This window comes from Caretta caretta, chromosome 26 (assembly GCF_965140235.1).
Source record: "Caretta caretta isolate rCarCar2 chromosome 26, rCarCar1.hap1, whole genome shotgun sequence".
Taxonomy (NCBI): domain Eukaryota; kingdom Metazoa; phylum Chordata; order Testudines; family Cheloniidae; genus Caretta; species Caretta caretta.
In genome coordinates, this window is record NC_134231.1 from 6,208,310 (window position 1) to 6,227,011 (window position 18,702).

Genomic DNA, 18,702 nt, shown 5'->3' on the forward strand with positions numbered 1-18,702 from the left:
ATCAAATCCCCCCTCATTCTTCTCTTCTGCAGGCTAAACAATCCCAGCTCCCTCAGCCTCTCCTCATAACTCATGTGTTCCAGACCCCTAATCATTTTTGTTGCCCTTCGCTGGACTCTCTCCAATTTATCCACATCCTTCTTGAAGTGTGGGGCCCAAAACTGGACACAGTACTCCAGATGAGGCCTCACCAATGTCGAATAGAGGGGAACGATCACGTCCCTCGATCTGCTCGCTATGCCCCTACTTATACATCCCAAAATGCCATTGGCCTTCTTGGCAACAAGGGCACACTGCTGACTCATATCCAGCTTCTCGTCCACTGTCACCCCTAGGTCCTTTTCCGCAGAACTGCTGCCTAGCCATTCGGTCCCTAGTCTGTAGCGGTGCATTGGGTTCTTCCGTCCTAAGTGCAGGACCCTGCACTTATCCTTATTGAACCTCATCAGATTTCTTTTGGCCCAATCCTCCAATTTGTCTAGGTCCTTCTGTATCCTATCCCTCCCCTCCAGCGTATCTACCACTCCTCCCAGTTTAGTATCATCCGCAAATTTGCTGAGAGTGCAATCCACACCATCCTCCAGATCATTTATGAAGATATTGAACAAAACCGGCCCCAGGACCGACCCTTGGGGCACTCCACTTGATACCGGCTGCCAGCTAGACATGGAGCCATTGATAACTACCCGTTGAGCCCGACAATCTAGCCAGCTTTCTACCCACCTTATAGTGCATTCTTCCAGCCCATACTTCCTTAACTTGCTGACAAGAATACTGTGGGAGACCGTGTCAAAAGCTTTGCTAAAGTCAAGAAACAATACATCCACTGCTTTCCCTTCATCCACAGAACCAGTAATCTCATCATAAAAGGCGATTAGATTAGTTAGGCATGACCTTCCCTTGGTGAATCCATGCTGGCTGTTCCTGATCACTTATAAATTTGTTCGTCTCTAAGGTGCCCTAAGTCCTCCTGTTCTTTTTGCGAATCCCTTTTGGGAGGGATTTATTTATCGGGTGGCTTCTGGGCTTTGGAGGTTGAACTTGGTTCATGTTCTTCAGCTTTCCTCAGCAACGAGCAGGGCTTGACACTTTCTAAGCTGAAAGCTGAGGGTCTCACAGTCACATGAGTCCAGGAGAACACCAAATAGCATGAGACTTGCAATAAAATCAGGGGTGCTGGCACAGCCCCTCAACCCAATTAGGTCGTCTGGGTGCTTCGTTGCAGCTTTACCAGCCTCGTTATCCGGGCTTCCTCACAGTTCTGAGAGTTTCTGCCAAGGGGCATCATTTTATTGTTTCTCTTTACAGTAGCCGCTGGAGGCCCCTACCAAAGATCAGTGCCCCAGCGTGCGAGGTGCTGCACAAACAAGTACAGAGATGGGCCGTAGCTCCAATTGCTCCAGCTCAAGCCTTATTTTTGCAATAGCTGGAAGTAGCAAACTGTGCCCTAGCGTCAGCAGGCTGGTGTACCTTGCTGGGGTAGGGCAGGAGACTAGGTCCACTCTTCGTGGAGGGACTGTTCTAAATAACAGGATGTAGTTATAAACACTAGTGATTAAAGAATAGTAGCTATACTCCAGGGGCACTTGTCTATCACCTTTCCGTGTGTGCTTGGGAGGGTGTGGGGGGAACGGGATCAGAGCACATGCATCTCCAGGGAAGCACAATCTGCAGCAATATAAACAATGCTCCCCGACCTCTTCCTTTCCTCCACCATGCTGTGCTCATGGGAGTATAGGGCAGAGCTGCCTGTGATAGCAGGGAGATGCACTCAATCACCCAGGAAGTCCCTTCCAGTCCTGGGCCCTATGAAGCCCTCACTGAGTGAGTATGGCCCTCTCCCTGTCCTGTATATGCCTCCTGGCCACGCTGCTTATGTCGTGTCTGAGCTCCACTTTGTAAGCGACTTAGGGCGGGGGCCTGTTGGTTTGAGGCACTGAGCTAGCCCACTGTGAGGTGCTAGCAGATAAAAGACCATACAGGTGGGGAAAGAGCACAATTTCCTTTGGAAAGAGTTAGAGGAGGCCTGGCCCATGGCTTTTGTCTTCCCTGTAGCTTTTGTTCAGAGGGGCTGCCTTAGCCTGTGCAGGTAACAACATTAGGAGTCCCCTGGCCTGCTGTGCATGGCCTGGCTAATAGGGGGACACCCGTACCGTCTACTCACATCTGCCCCCTCTGACATTACCTGCTCCACATCCTCTGTCTCTAGATACCTCCCTGGCCCCCATCCCTGTGGTTTCCAAGTATTTATAATTATCTCAGTTCCCAGGGCTGCTGGCCTAATAACAGACTTCTTTTTATAAACCGTCTTAATTGCTGCTTTAAGGGGACAAGGCCTGCTGTGTCCTTTCCCGGGACTGGGTTAAGCCCCTATCCCTGGAGCCTGGGAAAAACGCTGTCTTTTCAGCTTCAAGCTAGACAGCAACTGGGCCTTCTGCCTCCAAGGCCAGGAGTCTGCTCTGTAAGCTAATAAGTTGGGATAAGTGACCGACTCTTAGGTTAGGAATCAGAAATCTAGTACTGTAGTGCAGTGGTTCTCAACCAGGGGTCCGTGTGCCCCTGCGGGAACGCAGAGCTCTTCCAGGCGGGTACGTCAGCTCATCTGGATATTTGCCTAGTTTTACAACAGGCTACCCAAAAAGCCCTAGCGAAGTCAGTACCAACTCAAATTTTGTGCAGACAATGACTTGTTTATACTGCTCTGTATGCTGTACGCTGAAATGTAAATACGATATTTATATTCCAGTTGATTTTTTACCATCATAAGGTAAAAATGAGATAGTAAGCAAGTGTGCTGTTTTTAAGTGAGGTGAAACTTAGGGGTACACAAGATAAATCAGCCTCCTGAAAGGGGTACAGTAGACTGGAAAGGCTGAGAGCCACTGCTGTACTGTAACTGCTTTGTTATTTACGCTTGATACTCTGTGGGATGCTCGTACAAAGGGTACCGCAGCAGATAACAAAGGGTGAGGAGCAATCGGAAAGAGAATCGTGAAGTAGAAAACAGCCACCTCTGGTTTCTGCCTGCAGCAGCTTGTTTCCCCCTTCCAGCAGCGGAAGGGATGCTGTCGCTGGGGAAGGCTGTGGTTCTCTCTGGTATTGCCAGAAGAGGCGTAGAAGGAGAATGGGTAGCTTATAAACTATTCATGTGTCCCAGATCCCATTTCTTACTGTTCAGGCCCTTTGATCCCATTAGCAACTCTGATGTGTAATCCTACACCTGCTCCAGGGCCGCACTTCTGGCTGGGTCCAAAGTAGGGGGGGGGGGCCCTTGCTGAGCGGTAGCAGAGCTTGGGGGCCAGCCTTTCCATTTGGAACAGAAATTGGTGATGTGGAGTCAGGAATTTTCTTAGTATGATTTGCTAATTTACAAAACATGCCCCGGTGCTCTATGCAAACTGCCCCTTAGCAACTCCCTGGTGCGGGAGCCTCAGACTAGCCCTGCTGCCCTGTCCCAAGAAGCAGCTACCCAGGCTTCTGTCCCTGTCCAGAATTCAGACCAAACTCCACACTCCGTACCTATTTTTCTTCTCCTACCTTGCACTGTTCCCCTAGGAAGCAGCACGGCTCATAGGGACCACATGGCCTGGAGAAGCATAGCTACTCTGCAACATACGGGAATATTGGAAAGGTCTAACAGTCCAGACGAAGCAGAGTGCTTTAACCCACACAATTCCCCTAATGACCTTTGGATGCGATTGTCGCATGGCATCTTTGTGCTGTGGCATACCCTACAACACAAGATGAGAGCACAAGATCTGGAGACAACCTGGAATTATTTACATTGAATTGTGGGATTTCCTCAGGCTTATACCAGTTCTACCCGCAATCCCCAAAAGGACAGACACATTCTATCCCCTATACCCTGCAGAAGACACCCTGCAACAGTGCGGTTTGCTGGGGCACTACGAACCATGGCCAGCATCCCCTAAAATCTTTGCATTTCCCACAGTTGGGTGCAGTGTCAGTGTGGGTGCAGGGTATTACTGGAAGCACATGGAACTCAACTGCTCTTTTGCAACATGGCCAGTTGTGTTCTCTCGAAATTGACTCAATAGCAGTAACTCTGTGGTGAAGCTGAACCCTTCAATGGTTGTTCTGGAAAGTTCCACTCGTTCTTTAATAGCCCTCGTTCCTGTTGAGCATGTCCCTCTGTGGGGCTACGGGGAGCCAGGCTGCTGAAGATACTTTCTATTTAATGAGGCTTCAAACGGACGCCTTGACAACTTGTGATCATTAACAATCGCATGGCACACCTGCAAGAGTGTGGGTTTATTAATCCTGAGTCCTTGACGCCTTCTAGGTAGCTTGATTAACTGTTTTCTGCCTCCCAAAATTCTGCCAGCATTTCAGCTGGACACGGTGTTCTTTGCTGTCTTGCCTAAGCTGTTTCGTACTATTATTGTGCCCTGTTGAAACTGCTGCTGTATCTCGGCCCCCAACTAGCTGCAGTGAGTCTCCTCGAAACACTTCTTAAAATGCTCTAGAAATGTAACTAGGGATGAGGCTAGAGGGGCAAGAGGAAAGGCTGCCAGAAAGACAGGCATTTAATGGCCTTTTCCCTCACAACTGACATGGCTAGTGCCCTGGCTGAGAATTCTTCCAGAGTACTCTCGGCTGGCTATAGTTCAACAGTTGGCTCCAGCCCATGTGTGGTGTGCCGACTTGGTATCAGGCCCACAGATACTGTGTCCTCTCCTTTCCTTTGTTTTCACAATATGTAAATAGAAGTCTTAGCCGCTGCCATCACCTCGATATTTCTCCGCATACCAGCCACATTTAATGAGACAAAGACCGATACCCACGAGGCTGGTTATAAAGAACAGAAGATTTATTATCTCTGGTTTCTCAAAGACCCTGTTTTCCATTATCAAAGGGGTTGGTTAAGCTTGACCCATCTCTCTAAACGCTGAGATGACAGAGTTGCTGTGTCACTGCTGTGTAATTTACAACAGTATAATTACAGTATAATTTGGGGAATGGGATGGGGGCTGCACATAACAGAAGGGTTTCTAAACCTCTTAAATAGGATTGCTCTGTGCTCATTTGCTGTAAGTGACCAGCCAGGCTTATGACCGAAAGGCTGTTGACCCGGTCACGTTCTATCTGACTTCCAGGGACAGACAAGCAGGTAGGCGAAGGTTTTGGTTTGTCACTATCAGCGCTGGTTCTGTCATGCCAAAGAGATGTCAAGAGGAAGAGATGCTAGACTCAGAGGATAGAGCCTCAGACGGGGCCTCAGGAGATCTGAATTCCATGCCCAGCTCTGCCATAGGCCTGCGCGATGACATGCTCGTGCCCGGTTGCTGTGGTGGGCATTGGCTCTGGGTCCCAAAATCAGTTTGCTGTGCTTCAGTTTCCCCATCTGCAAAAGGGGGACCTCCTTTGTAAAGTGCTACCAGGTCTGTGGGTGAAAAACGCTACAGAAAAGCCGGTTATTGTTGCAGATGGGGATGAAAAGGCCAGTGCTTGAGCATGACACCAAGGGCGGGGAGGTGGATGTTCTTTTGGTTAACGTGCAGGTCTGGGAACCCGGATGCTTGTTTCCTGTCTCTGCCCTTGACTTGTGTGTGACCTTGGGCCAGTCTCATCCCTTAGTTTCTCTCTGTCTAAATCGTGGATGAGGCCGCCTTGCTCCATGGGACTGTAACTGAATTCATTAGGGTTTGTAAAGAGCTGTGAAGGCCTCAGGGGGAAGGGGCTAGAGCAGGGCAAAGGGTCATTTGTATTCATTTATTATTTATGCTCTTGTCATGCACCCTGTTATTATGTTGTCATCCACCCTGAGCCTGTGATTCCAATCAGGCCCCACTCTGCATGGGAGAACTGCAGAGCCCTGCATTCCTGGGGCGGGGTGCGTATGGGTGCGTACACACGCAGACGCACAGGCAGATGTGCAAGTGTAGATCACAGTTTGAATGCACAGCTTCCCTCCTCCGCCTACCCCTTATTTATTAGTGGTAGTGCAGAAGCGTCTAGCAGCCCCAGGCAGGAACCAGGAGCTCACTGTGCTGGGCGCTGTATAAACGCAGAACAAAACGAGGGGCTCCCCCTACCGACTACCCCGCCCCCTTCCACCGCCACTGCGGCCCAGGAGAGAGGCCTCCCCACCCGCGCCACGTGGTGCTCCTGGCTTCCGAATGGGCGTGGCGCGGAGCCAGCAGGGGCGTGGCTATGCTAATCGACGCGGGCCAGTGGCGAATGGCTGTGTGCAGGAGGCGGAGCCGCCCAGCTCACCCCCTGCTACGTAGCGTGCGCCGCCAGTAGCGTGCAGCCTGCGCGGGCCCGTGGGGAGCTGGGGACAGGCCGGGCTCGGGGCCGAGCGGACAGCGCTGCGGGGGCTGCAGCTCGGGCGGTGAGGTCAGGGCCGCGTGGCTGGGGGGGGGAGAGTCAGGGCGCTGGGCCGAGGGGGGGATCAGGGCACTGGGGGGCCTGGGCTGGGTGGGGGGAGAGTCAGGGCACTGGGGAGGGCTGGGATGGGTGTGGGGGGTCAGGGCACTGGGGGGGGCTGGGCTGGGTGGGGGGAGAGTCAGGGCACGGGGAGGCTGGGCCGAGGGGGGGATCAGGGCACTGGGGGGGCGGGGCTGGGTGGGGGGAGAGTCAGGGCACTGGGGGGGCTGGGCCGAGGGGGGGATCAGGGCACTGGGGGGGCGGGGCTGGGTGGGGGGAGAGTCAGGGCACTGGGGGGGCTGGGCCGAGGGGGGGATCAGGGCACTGGGGGGGCTGGGCTGGGTGGGGGGAGAGTCAGGGCACTGGGGGGGGCTGGGATGGGTGTGGGGGGTCAGGGCACTGGGGGGGGCGGGGCTGGGGGGGGGAGAGTCAGGGCACTGGGGGGGCTGGGCCGAGGGGGGGATCAGGGCACTGGGGGGGCTGGGCTGGGTGGGGGGAGAGTCAGGGCACTGGGGGGGGCTGGGATGGGTGTGGGGGGTCAGGGCACTGGGGGGGGCTGGGCTGGGTGGGGGGAGAGTCAGGGCACGGGGAGGCTGGGCCGAGGGGGGGATCAGGGCACTGGGGGGGCGGGGCTGGGTGGGGGGAGAGTCAGGGCACTGGGGGGGCTGGGCCGAGGGGGGGATCAGGGCACTGGGGGGGCGGGGCTGGGTGGGGGGAGAGTCAGGGCACTGGGGGGGCTGGGCCGAGGGGGGGATCAGGGCACTGGGGGGGCGGGGCTGGGTGGGGGGAGAGTCAGGGCACTGGGGGGGCTGGGCCGAGGGGGGGATCAGGGCACTGGGGGGGCTGGGCTGGGTGGGGGGAGAGTCAGGGCACTGGGGGGGGCTGGGATGGGTGTGGGGGGTCAGGGCACTGGGGGGGGCGGGGCTGGGGGGGGGAGAGTCAGGGCACTGGGGGGGCTGGGCCGAGGGGGGGATCAGGGCACTGGGGGGGCTGGGCTGGGTGGGGGGAGAGTCAGGGCACTGGGGGGGGCTGGGATGGGTGTGGGGGGTCAGGGCACTGGGGGGGGCTGGGCTGGGTGGGGGGAGAGTCAGGGCACGGGGAGGCTGGGCCGAGGGGGGGATCAGGGCACTGGGGGGGCGGGGCTGGGTGGGGGGAGAGTCAGGGCACTGGGGGGGCTGGGCCGAGGGGGGGATCAGGGCACTGGGGGGGGCGGGGCTGGGTGGGGGGAGAGTCAGGGCACTGGGGGGGCTGGGCCGAGGGGGGGATCAGGGCACTGGGGGGGCGGGGCTGGGTGGGGGGAGAGTCAGGGCACTGGGGGGGCTGGGCCGAGGGGGGGATCAGGGCACTGGGGGGCCTGGGCCGAGGGGGGGATCAGGGCACTGGGGGGGCTGGGATGGGTGTGGGGGGTCAGGGCACTGGGGGGGGCTGGGCTGGGTGGGGGGAGAGTCAGGGCACGGGGAGGCTGGGCCGGGGGGGGGTCAGGGAACTAGGGGGGGCTGGGCCTGGGGGGGGGTCCGGGCACTAGGGGAGGGTGTCTGGGCACTAGGGGGGGCTGGCCCGGGGGGGGTAAGAGCACGAGGGAGGGCTGGCCCGGGGGGGGGGTCAGGGCACTAGGGGGTGGTCAGGGTACTGGGGCTGGGTAGGGGGGGTCAGGGCACTGGGGGGGCTGGGGTGGGGGGGCATCTGAGGATCTGCAGGTCCTGGCCAGCAGTGCGGGGTGGGGCCGTAGGGCCTGTGGGTGAGTGTGCGGGGTTTAGGCTCCAGGAGAACTGGGGGTTGGCCGAGGGGGATGTGTGAGCTGGGTGTGATGGTACAGCAGAGTTGGGATGCTCGTGCCCGGTTGCTGTGGTGGGCATTGGCTCTGGGTCCCAAGGCACTGGAGTGATACCAGGGCAGGTGCTGAGGGCACTAGGAATTCGGCGGTATCAGTGTGGCTGTGAGCGGGTGGGTCTGCCTGCGGGGCAAGCGGAGAAGGCCATGGCTATGGAGTATCTTGGGGTATGACAGCAGGGAGCTGAGCACTGAAGGGCACTGGGTAGGTAGAGGGTGAAGAGAAGCCAGGGGAGGGGGAAAGAAAGTCTTTGTTGGGGGTGGGGAAGGGGATCTCCTGTTCCTTGGGAGTGGAAGAGGTAGTGGCATCTTTGAGAGGGTGTAACAAAGACAGCGGGCTTGGGGGAGAGCTGATATTAAGGCCTGGGCGGGGGGCATGTAGGGAGCAGAGGTAATTTGTGGACATTCATTTGCCTAAAGGGGCACTGCAGGGCAGGCAGGTACACGCTTTGGGAGAGCAGAGAAACTGGTGGGCTGGTCACAGTGTGCACTTACGCCTAATGGGTGCCAGGAATAAATTCCCCCCAGAGGAGTGGATGCTGCTAGAAGCCAGATATTGCACTGGAGGGGCTGCTCTTCTCTTCTTATCCCAGAAGGTACCCTAGCTCCAGGTAATGCTGTAATTGTTGGCCAGGACTGCAGTCCTCACATAGAGCACATCTGCTACTCACAGCTCTGGGAGGGAGGCAGAGGGTCAGAACTCTTGGGTTCTGTTGTGGTCCTGCTATTGACTCCCTCTTTGGGCTTGTGTGAGTCACTTACTCTCTGCCTATCACAAAAGGAGATAGGGTTACTTCGCAGGTGGATTGAGAGCCGGTGGGTGGAATCTGCACAGCCTATTGGTAGAAATTTTTTAATCACGCAGACCCTTCCTTTGTGTTTAAAAGTTTCCGTGTCACAACTTTCCCTGCCTTGCCACTTGGCCCTTGTGGCATTGGACTGAGGCTGGAGAATGGGAAAAAGGGTTAGAAATAGAAGTGAAACTGGCTAATCCCTCATCTCTCCCTGAGCTGGGGGAAATGCAGAAGACCAACTAATAGCATAAATGCTGTGAGGTCAGTTTCGCTTTCACAGGTCCCTCAGTTCAAATTACTAGGGTGTTACTAGTAGTGTGGACTTCTTGTTTGTTTTGTTTTTTTCTTTAAACATGATTTTTAATCTGCTCTCCTCCCTTGTTTGTGAATTGCTGTGATATCTGTAGATGAAAAGCAATACACAAGGCAAAGGGCAGCTGGTATGCCATTCAGTCCTTGCCTTCTGCGGGGAGACTGCCAACAAGAGGGTTAATTATTGCCCCTGGTGGCAATGATTTTTGCTGTCTGGACACCTGCCTATGGGGAACTGGACTGAGACACACCATCCCATGCCACATAGGACTCTCCGTTTTGAAAGAGAAGGCACGTGGGCCAGATTTAGACAGCCAAGAACTGTTTAGATGGGCATGCCTATTCCCAGTAGGTGGTAACAGGGATACCGTTACAAGGCCAAATGCAGTACTGGTGTGAGCAGACACAATTCTGGTGAAGTTAGTGGAGTTGTTTCTGCTTGCACTGTTGGCCTGTTGTGCATGTGGTGTAAGATTGTGGCGTATTGCACACTCCTTTATGGTTGCAGTGAGCAAAAATGCGGGGAGAGAATGTGCTTTAGAGGGTTGAGAAACATGCCTGTAGCGAGAGAGGAGAGGGGAATGCATCCTTGCTGTGGTACCAGTGTTAGCATTATGCTTCCCTTTCCGGCCACGCTCTGGGAGGAGAAGTGGGGTTGAAAACATCAGTGTTGAAGGGCTCGAATAGTCTGGAGAAGTCTTAGCTTAAAGCATGAAGGGAGTGGTTAGGCATATGGAAAATATGCCCTTTTGACCTTGTTTCAGTAAAAGCTGCAGTGACTTCTCCTGTCCCCTCTGCTGGAGGTTTCAAATGCCGTTCATGTTGACACAGCAAGTGTCTTGTGCCGTTTCTGGAATGTGGCGTGGGTTATGAAGAGGCGTGATGCTGAGACATCCCAGGGCCTTTGTCAGAGGATTGTAAGCTGATGGGTAGCACCTTACTGGTGAGCAGGAAGGGGAAGGGAGCATGATGCTTACACCACCATATGCTCTTAACTCCTCCTAGTTTGTGTGTGTTTGAACAAACAATACACATGCTTGACAATAATAACTTTCTCACACCAGGGTGTCCTCTTGCCCTGGGAAACATTGGTTCTCCCTCTAGCTGAAATTAACATGTTACTTCCAGGCTTGTGCTCAAGCATCACAATAATGTGTAATACTTTGCATTTCCGTTGCCCATTCAAAGAATTAGATACACTTTAAGGACTAGGGTCTACCCCTAGCTCTGCTCCCGACTCATTGTTTCCCTTGGGCAGGTCGTTTTCCTGCTCTGTAAGATGGGAGTAATGACTAATTCACAGGATCCTGGTTCTCAGTCCTCTACTCACTGTGTTTCCTCCTGACATTCAAACATCCTGGGCTTTGATAGCAGCGGAGCCAAAGGTGGGGAGAGAGACAAGGACAAAATATTGTTCTCTTCGATTCCGAGTAGGTCAAACGTCAGCCCTGCGCTGCTTTTGACTGTGTCATTTTCCAGGTGTTGGGGCTGAGCCATCAATGGGTGCTTGGGAGCTAGATCTGCCCTGATTGAGACTCAGGCCTCCCATCCCCTCTGTTTAAAAGTAATGCGGCAAGTCTCTTCTCGAATGAAAACGCAGTGGACTTCACAGTTTTATCAAGAATGTTCCTGGTCAAAGGGCTCGGTGAGCTGACAGAGAGGCTAACTGGTGTTGAATCAAACAGAGGATACCTCAGAAGGTCAGTCTGTGGTGGAGGTGGAGAATTCATGAGATGGAACAGGCAGGATGCCAGCCAATCTAGCAGGGGATTTCTGAATGTGTGAGAAAGGGGGGGAGGTGGTGTTTTACTGCGAGTTGTGTGAGGTGTCTCTTGTAACCATTGCACACAGGCAGCTGGACTGCTCCTGTTTCCAGCAAGCCCTGGAAATTCCTCCTCCGTTCAGAAAGGAGTGCTCCAGACCCGCAGCTTCTTTTCTTTCCAGGTTATTGCCCTGTACTGTTAGTCTCCCCTGTTCTCAGGCTTTCGTTGCCTTTCCTTCCGAGAAGGCCCTCTATCCTGTCCTGCCTCTTCTCTAAACGACACCGGGGGCTCCAAACAAATTAAGTCGTGAATAGGGGACAGGTAGGGCTTGATCCCTCCAAGCATAGGGAAATAAATCTTGAAAGACATCCTCCATGCGTTTCTTTAGCACCTTTCACTCAGCAGCAGCATGGGAGTAGATGTCTAGCGACACACAGGATCTGCACTATAGAACTCTTCCTGCATGCTGTGTCCTCACTATTCCTGCATGCTGTGTCCTCACTATTCCTGCATGCAGCAGGGATGCTGTTGCCAATCTGAAAGGGTCCCTTAGAAGAAACTTCTGCGGTCTCCCAGTGCAGCAAAAATGGCTGCAAAGCAACATGGGGTTCTTCTGACTAGGGGGTTGTAACATTCTGAGAGCTACACGTTGTGTAGTCATGATCTAGGAAATGCTGACAAAGGCAAGAGGCGCCATGAGGGTGTGATGGGGAATCTCTTTGCGATTAGATCCGATCTGTGATCCCAGTACACTATCCACTGAGAATGCCTTTGCTAGCTGGAGAAGCTTCTGAACCTTTAAAAGAAATGCAGAAAAAACACCCTGCTCCCCAGTGCCAATGAAGTTCAGACTGAGCTCCTGGAGATCTAACCCTTTGTAATTCCTGCAGTGCTAGTGAAATATGTTGGCTTGCCATCCCTGGAAAGTGAACTATCCCCAGGGCAGGCACAGCATGTGGCTCACCATCCACTGCCAATGGGTTTCAGCCCCACTTGGGAGGAACTTCCTTTAGGGAAGCGAGGAGCTTGCTCCCCATGGCCCATTCCATCCTTGGTCTCTTCCAAGATTGCCAGCAGGCACGCGGCAGTGACTTGTGAAACTGACACCAGTCCACCAGATCTTTCCAGGTCAGCCACTGAACAGGTGTCGGGGGAACGAGTTTTGAACTCGAACAGCGTGGTCTGGTTTTGAACTGCCAACTTCAGAGTGAGACTGAATCCTGTCACCAATTCTCCTTTGCCATTGAGGCCCATGTAAACCCTCGTCATGTACTGTGATGGGTCTCTCTCTGGCTGCTCTTGCATTGTTGTGCTCCACTCTTGCAGTGGTTATGGGGTATGTTCTTTCACAAAGAAGACCAGGCACTTTAGTTTTACTGTGAGGTAAATTTTTCCAGAGGTCAGCTGCGGGGTGGGGTGGGGTTTCCTGACGGTTTATGTGCTTGGTGCGTGTTGTGTTTTTTACCTTGGGACAGCTCACACGTATTAACCACCCTAAGGTAAAAAACACAGCACCGTTAGCACTCAAGACAAGACCCACGCCACATGCATTGCTTAGCAGGCGTCCTTTTAAACTGTAAAGCGGTGGCATATGCGAGAACAGTGCTGGAACTTTTACCGCATTGAATAATCATTCTTGTTTCACGCCTGCACCTCAGGATACAGAGCTGGCAGAGAGAAACTTGGGAGTGGTGTGATCTTAGTGACATACTCATAGTTTCCATGAATTCCAGCAGCTCAGACTTCTGGGAAGGTTTTTTTGTCTGTGTGTGGTGTTAGTTTAAAATTTCTTCTCCAGGTAGTATAATGCACATACTGTATTTACTGAGCAGATGACTTAGGTGGTCAGTTTTGAGCAAGGCAGGAGATTAATAGGCTGTATATTTTGGCCTGGAGCTGTTCAAATATATTTAATCTGGGAAAGGGGGTTGGACAGTGGAGACAAACATTTGTGGGTTAGCTAGAAATAAAGGATTATGAGGCGCTTCAGAGGGACCTAACCACATGGAATCAAATGAAATTCATTGCAGGTATGCTGGAAGCAACAACTTGAATTACTCCTACGTGTTGATTGGTGAGAACACCCTTCAGGGAAACAAACCTGGGTGTCATTGTGGGCAGCTCAGAGAGGAAGTGTTTAAGGATTAGACATCTCTGTGAATAAGGATATCGTCTGCAGTGACAGTAGCTAGGATAAAAACAAGAAGGAGTCCGGTGACACCTTAAAGACTAACGGATTTATTTGGCCATAAGCTTTCGTGGGTAAAAACCCCACTTCTTCAGATGCAGGGTAGAAGTAGCTAGGATAGAAATGTGTAAGGGGTGTAAACCTTCACACCTCAGGGTACGAACTAGCCACTAACGGTTGGTTGTCAAAAAGAAAATTCGTATGGGCAGGTTATTGCAGGGTTTTACTCTCTTGTAATTGTGGCACTGTGCATTTGGACCATTGGTGTGGTTGGCTCTGACAATTTCTTTGTTCTATGGATTTGGGGGATGGAAGTAGCTGGTAAACTGAGTGCTGGGAAGGGGGGAGACAAGAAACCTGAGGCTATTCTTCCCTTCTCACCTAGCTGCCAACCCCATTTAAAAAGACAGGGGGGGTTGCAGCTGTGTCACACTCCATCCTCCCAAGGGTGAGTATGTGGTCAGGCTGGGCTGTACCTTTAACCTCAGTTGCCTGTCTACGTGCTGCAGATCTTTACCAGGCCTTGTCCCCAGTTCTTTAAAGCAGCAAGGAGCTCTGAGACGGGGTGGGAGCAAGGGGTGGGTACTGCAGAGTCTTCAGGGAGACTGGCGGAAGCACTTGTGTCCCTAGCACGTCCCGAAATGTGCGCTGCACTGCTTCCAGATGCATTGCCTTTCTCCAGATTTGGGAGGGGAGGGGTTAAATCGGCAAAGCATCCCCCTCCCAACCCCCCCCCCCCCCCCCCAAGCCCTTGCTAAAACCTCCCTGGCCAATTCCTTCTCAAGGAGTTCCTGGTGCTTTTTAAAAAACAAAGATTTCAAAGTTGCAGTAAGCTCTTGAGACTCTGAGAATGTCGATCCCTTTTTAATAAGAAAGCATTGGATGTGGCCTAATAACAGTGTTGAGCGCCTGAGTTTGGTTTGCTCTGATTAGCCTTGAATTGGTGACAACAGATCCTCTGCTTCTCCCGCCCAGCCCTGGTCAATGTGAGGGGCTGGGAGGACTGCTCCTTGCAGGGCAGACCCGTCAGGAGAGGCCTTGCCAGTCCAAATATGGCTCTGGCCAATGAGCCAGACTTATTTTCAGAACATTTGGTTGAGTGGAGTCCAAAAATGCCTTAGGTCAACTTCTAGAGGAGACCAAAGTCTGTAACACATCAGCAAAGGTTTGTTTTGAATATGGCTGTGGGCCTAGTGAACGGGAGCACAGCCCGAATTCCGCTCTAGGTCATAGATGAGGGAGGGAGTGTTTGTGTGTGTGTGTGTGTGGTGTGTTAGCAGAGCAACAAAAGTCCGTGTCTTAAAGTGAATGCGCTGCTCGTATGACGCCGTTCAGGCAGAGGGCATGTTGCACCTGCATCCCACCCATAGCCAGAGTAGGCACCACGAGGGGAGGGGAAGGGAGATCAGTCCCCCTGGCCCATTCCATGCTTGGCCTTCTCACTCTCTGATCTTTCCCCACAGACTCATTTCACAAAGAGCACTAAACAGCTGCCAGGAGGGAGCAACTTTGAGTCCCTACCAGCCTGAGCTGAATACAAACCACCTCCAAGACCTCACAGTGAATTACCCACCCCTGAGCCTTGCGGTCGTCTGTCTGTGTCAAAATATCAGAGTGTGTGTCAAACTTCAGTGCACTTATTCTCACAACACCCATGTGTAGCAGGGGTGTGCTGTTATCAGATGAGGAAGTGATGCACAGAGAGGCTAAGTGCCTTGCCCAGGGTCACACAGGACATCTGTGCCAGAGCTGGGAATTGAACCTAGATATTTGGAGTCCTAGGCTAGCATCTTGTCCACTTCACCACCCTTCTCTTGGGCAGTTGAAGTAGTTTATGGAAGCCCAGAGTCCTGAAAATAACTATGTCCACAGCAGGGACTCGGAGCAGCTTTTCCTTAGGCTTAGTGGCTAAGATACCCCACTTGCTAAGATACTGGGCACCACTGTGGGATGTGCTGCTACTCCTGTACCAAAGTCTGCTTCAGCAGCACGTGGCCTGAGATCTGGGGAGAAATCTAGCAAGGTCTAAGCTAAGAACCTAAACCATACTGAAGTGTGCAGCTGACCTTCCTGGAGAGCTAGTCCAACATTCCCTGGCACCCAAGGTTTTTTCCCTGATAAGGTCTCAGCAGCACAATATGTCAATGTTCCTGTATCCCAGAGACACAACTTTCCCCTCCCGTGGAAACAGTCCAGCTCAGCAGTGCTCATCAGAATTGCAAGCCATAGCCTCGTCCCTGGACTGCAGCAAGAAGCCCCGTGCATGCTGTGTCCGGGCAAGTGTATTCCGTTTCTCAGCCTTGTGGATTTATATGGAGGCTTAATGATCTGTTCTGTGCTGGGTGCTGTAATGCACCTCCTGTTGCTGTGCTGGGGAGTGTTTTCCTGACCCCAGCTGGCCATGAACCAACTGGGACAGAAATAGCTGGAGTTGCCCCCTGAAGCCTTCGCATGGGTGCCAGGTGGCTTTACCCTGGAGAGATTTGCCATGCAGAGCACAGCGGGTGAAATTCTGGCCCCCCTTAAGACGATGCTGTCACTGCCATTTAACTGGGCCACTGTTTCACCCAACACACCGGGGTGACTTCACTGGACACAGGAAACATTACCTACATTAAGGCACTCTGTAAGCCTGTTTATTAGAATAGGTAGGAGAAGCCCTAGATCAGCTCCTGTGCGTGGTCTGGTGACTGTCCTGGCAGTTACAGGACACTGGTATTGGTCAGTAATATTTATAATAGTATTTTTTAATAAGAGCCTGGAAGGGATTTTGACCCTCACGCTTCAGAGCTTCAGCTGGTCTCAAGGTATCGGGGGGGGGGGGGGGGGGTCAGGAGGAAACTTCCTCTGATGGCAGGTAATTCCATAACTGCCTTCTACAAGGTTCTTGCATCATCCTCTGAATCAGCTGGTACTGGCCACTTCCAGAGACTGGATGCCAGACCAGATGGGAGCACAAGTCTGATCCAGCCTGGCAATTCCTATGTTCTTATGTAAGGCTGCCCTCTTTGTGCCTCCAGGCATATTGCATGGCAGAGCTGGTGCTGCCCAGCGTTCGAGCTCCATGCTGTTCTATTGATTTATATAAAAGATTATCAGTCAAGGACCCGGTAAATATAAATACATATACGCCTCCGCCTGGGGAAGAGGCCGCTGGGATGTGGTTCAACTTATAATTAGCAGCATGGTTAAAATATAACATAATGAACGAATCTTATTCCTCAGGCCCTCGAGCTGCTGCAGGCATCTCCTGGGCTCCCAGACAGCTCAGAAGGACTCGCTACAGCCCGGAACCCAGATTTCCACAAAGCTGCACATGCTGATCGCTGTGCTGTCCTCTCTGTGCCTCCTGTCTGAATGTGGCTGTGGGATTTGTGTCAGTTAAGCTGGAAGCCTGTGGAGTTAGGGGCCTTGTCTTGAGTGTGCGAAGCCTGCACTGGGGTTACTCAAGGCCCTATGTAGGCTGTCAGGGTAACTGACCATATGGGGAGGGATGTGGTTGTAGGGGCAGAGGTCTAAAGCCGTCGTCTCGGCAGGCTTTGAACAGTGGTTGTAACTTAGAAGATAGAGAGGGGTGAATAAAACCAGGCCTGGTGCAGCTTTCAGGCCCAGAACTCTGCACTCAGCTAATGTCCTGGCTCCTGGCTGTGGTGCCCATCCGTCTACACAGAGCCCCAGCTGGGACCTGGGTGCAGTAGGTGGGCACAAATTTTCCACCTGCACCCTCTGTGGGTCTTTGTGGAGTGGGCCTCCTGGTGCTCGGTGTCCAAAGGAAGCGAAAGCTGCCGCAGCCAGCTGCCAACTCCTTGGCCTGGCCCCTTCGCAGGAAGTTTCCCAAACCTCTGACATGGCTGCTCTGGTTTGACCCCATGTTTGTAACGCTGGGTCAAGGCTGCCGTGTTCAGCCTCCAGGCACTGCAGGGACTGGGGCAATGTTTGCGCCAGGGCAGTGGTGGCTGCTGGTGCATGGGATGTGCTCCAGAGAGCTGTGCAGTCTTGGAGGAAGCGTGTTTTGTGGGCTGTCTCCCTCAGGGCCCTGTAGATGTGAGCGTCCCCTAGAACGCTCCACTGCATTACTGCGGTGGCTCTGCTGGCCTGGTGTGCTAAGAGCCTGACAGCCTCGGCGTGCTGGCGCGAGAAGATAAGAGGTAGGGGAAGCAGCCTGCAGCTGGCTCATCCCATGCGTTGCAGAAGCACAGAGGGTGTGCTGGGTCTGGGGCAAACACCTTTCAGCAGGCAGCCTTAACCCCACATGTAGACAAAACACTTTGCTCCTCAGTAGCTCGCTGTCCTGTCCCCTGGGCAGAGCGTTGTGGCAGCAGGAGAGCAGCATGAACGCTATGGTCCTCCTGCTGCGAACTCCATCCTCCCTTCACACTGCCTCTCCCCCCTCCAGGGACCGTGAGCTCTGCTGCCCGTGAGCATTCGGCGCACCCTGCTTGCCAGCGGCTGTTCCGGGTTACTCCAGCGTGTCTCTGGACCGGACGAAGGTGAGTGCCCTGTGTCGGGGGAAAGCTGCTATGAGCATAGCTGGGGTTCTCCCAAGCAGGCAAATACCTGTGTGGTTCTGGCAGCAGATGCTCCGAGGCTTCTCCCTTCATTCATGACACCATGTCTCTCGAGGTCTGCTCTTGCGGTGCCACATGGGGGTGGGGTGAGTGAGGCAACGTGGCCCTGTCTGCCACCAGAGCTCGGTTAGTGCTGCTGGGCTGGAGAGATGGACAGTCCCCTTCCGCTGCTGAATCCCTTCAGTGAGACAGCACTGTCTGGTGCCAGGGCCTCCCAAGGATAATTCCCGAGTCTGACGGAGAGTCCCTCTGTGGGTTGGGGCAAGTCACGCCTCTCTGTGCCTCGGTTTCCCCACAGGCCAAACATTGGTGGTAATCCTGACCTCCTCATGTCATCGGGGGGAATGTTTCTGTATCTGCTGGATAGCACCATCCTGCAGAGCGGGGTGCCAGCCAGGGAGCACTGTGTAGCTGCATGAGCAGCTGAGAAGCTGCTAGGCACAAACCCAGCACGGTGGCCAACGGAGACTGAAGCGGTGGCCTGTGGTACCATTGCCAGGCCTGAGAGTTTGGAAATTATCTCCCAAGACTGATCTGCAGCCTGGAATGCGCATCGCCCCCACACCCAGCTCCTAGAGCTCCCAGCTGCTGTGAGAAGCACTGTGTCCCCCAGGGCTTGCCTATGCCACCAACCCCTCATCTGACCTCACGGCATGCCAGACCTCTCCATTAACGTTTCTGCCCATCTGCCTGGATGTTGGTTTTCTCCCTTAAAAAATCTTGACCTGACTTGACCTTCCTGGAGTCACTTGACAGCAGCCGTACAGCCTCTCTCTCCCTTTCCGCTCCAGCTCCTCACATGCAGCAGATCAGCAAGCAGAGCCTTTTCTGGCAGGCCTTGCAGCTGCAACCCTTCG

The 18,702-nt window shown here is 53.6% G+C and overlaps 1 protein-coding gene across 4 annotated transcripts in view; it reads left to right on the forward strand.

Moving 5' to 3' along the window:
• The first annotated feature begins 6,271 nt into the window (after positions 1-6,271).
• The window catches only part of SLC39A14 (solute carrier family 39 member 14), a 29,867-nt gene continuing 17,436 nt past the window's right edge, over positions 6,272-18,702 (forward strand). Inside the window, exons 1-2 of one of the 4 annotated variants that reach the window (XM_048829277.2) lie at positions 6,272-6,360; positions 17,674-17,767. The gene's annotated coding sequence lies outside the window, so the exon portion shown is untranslated. Of the gene's footprint in view, positions 6,361-8,542; positions 8,832-17,673; positions 17,768-18,702 lie in introns of those variants that run through there. The other 3 variants (XM_048829278.2, XM_048829281.2, XM_048829279.2) reach the window with 3 other exon arrangements.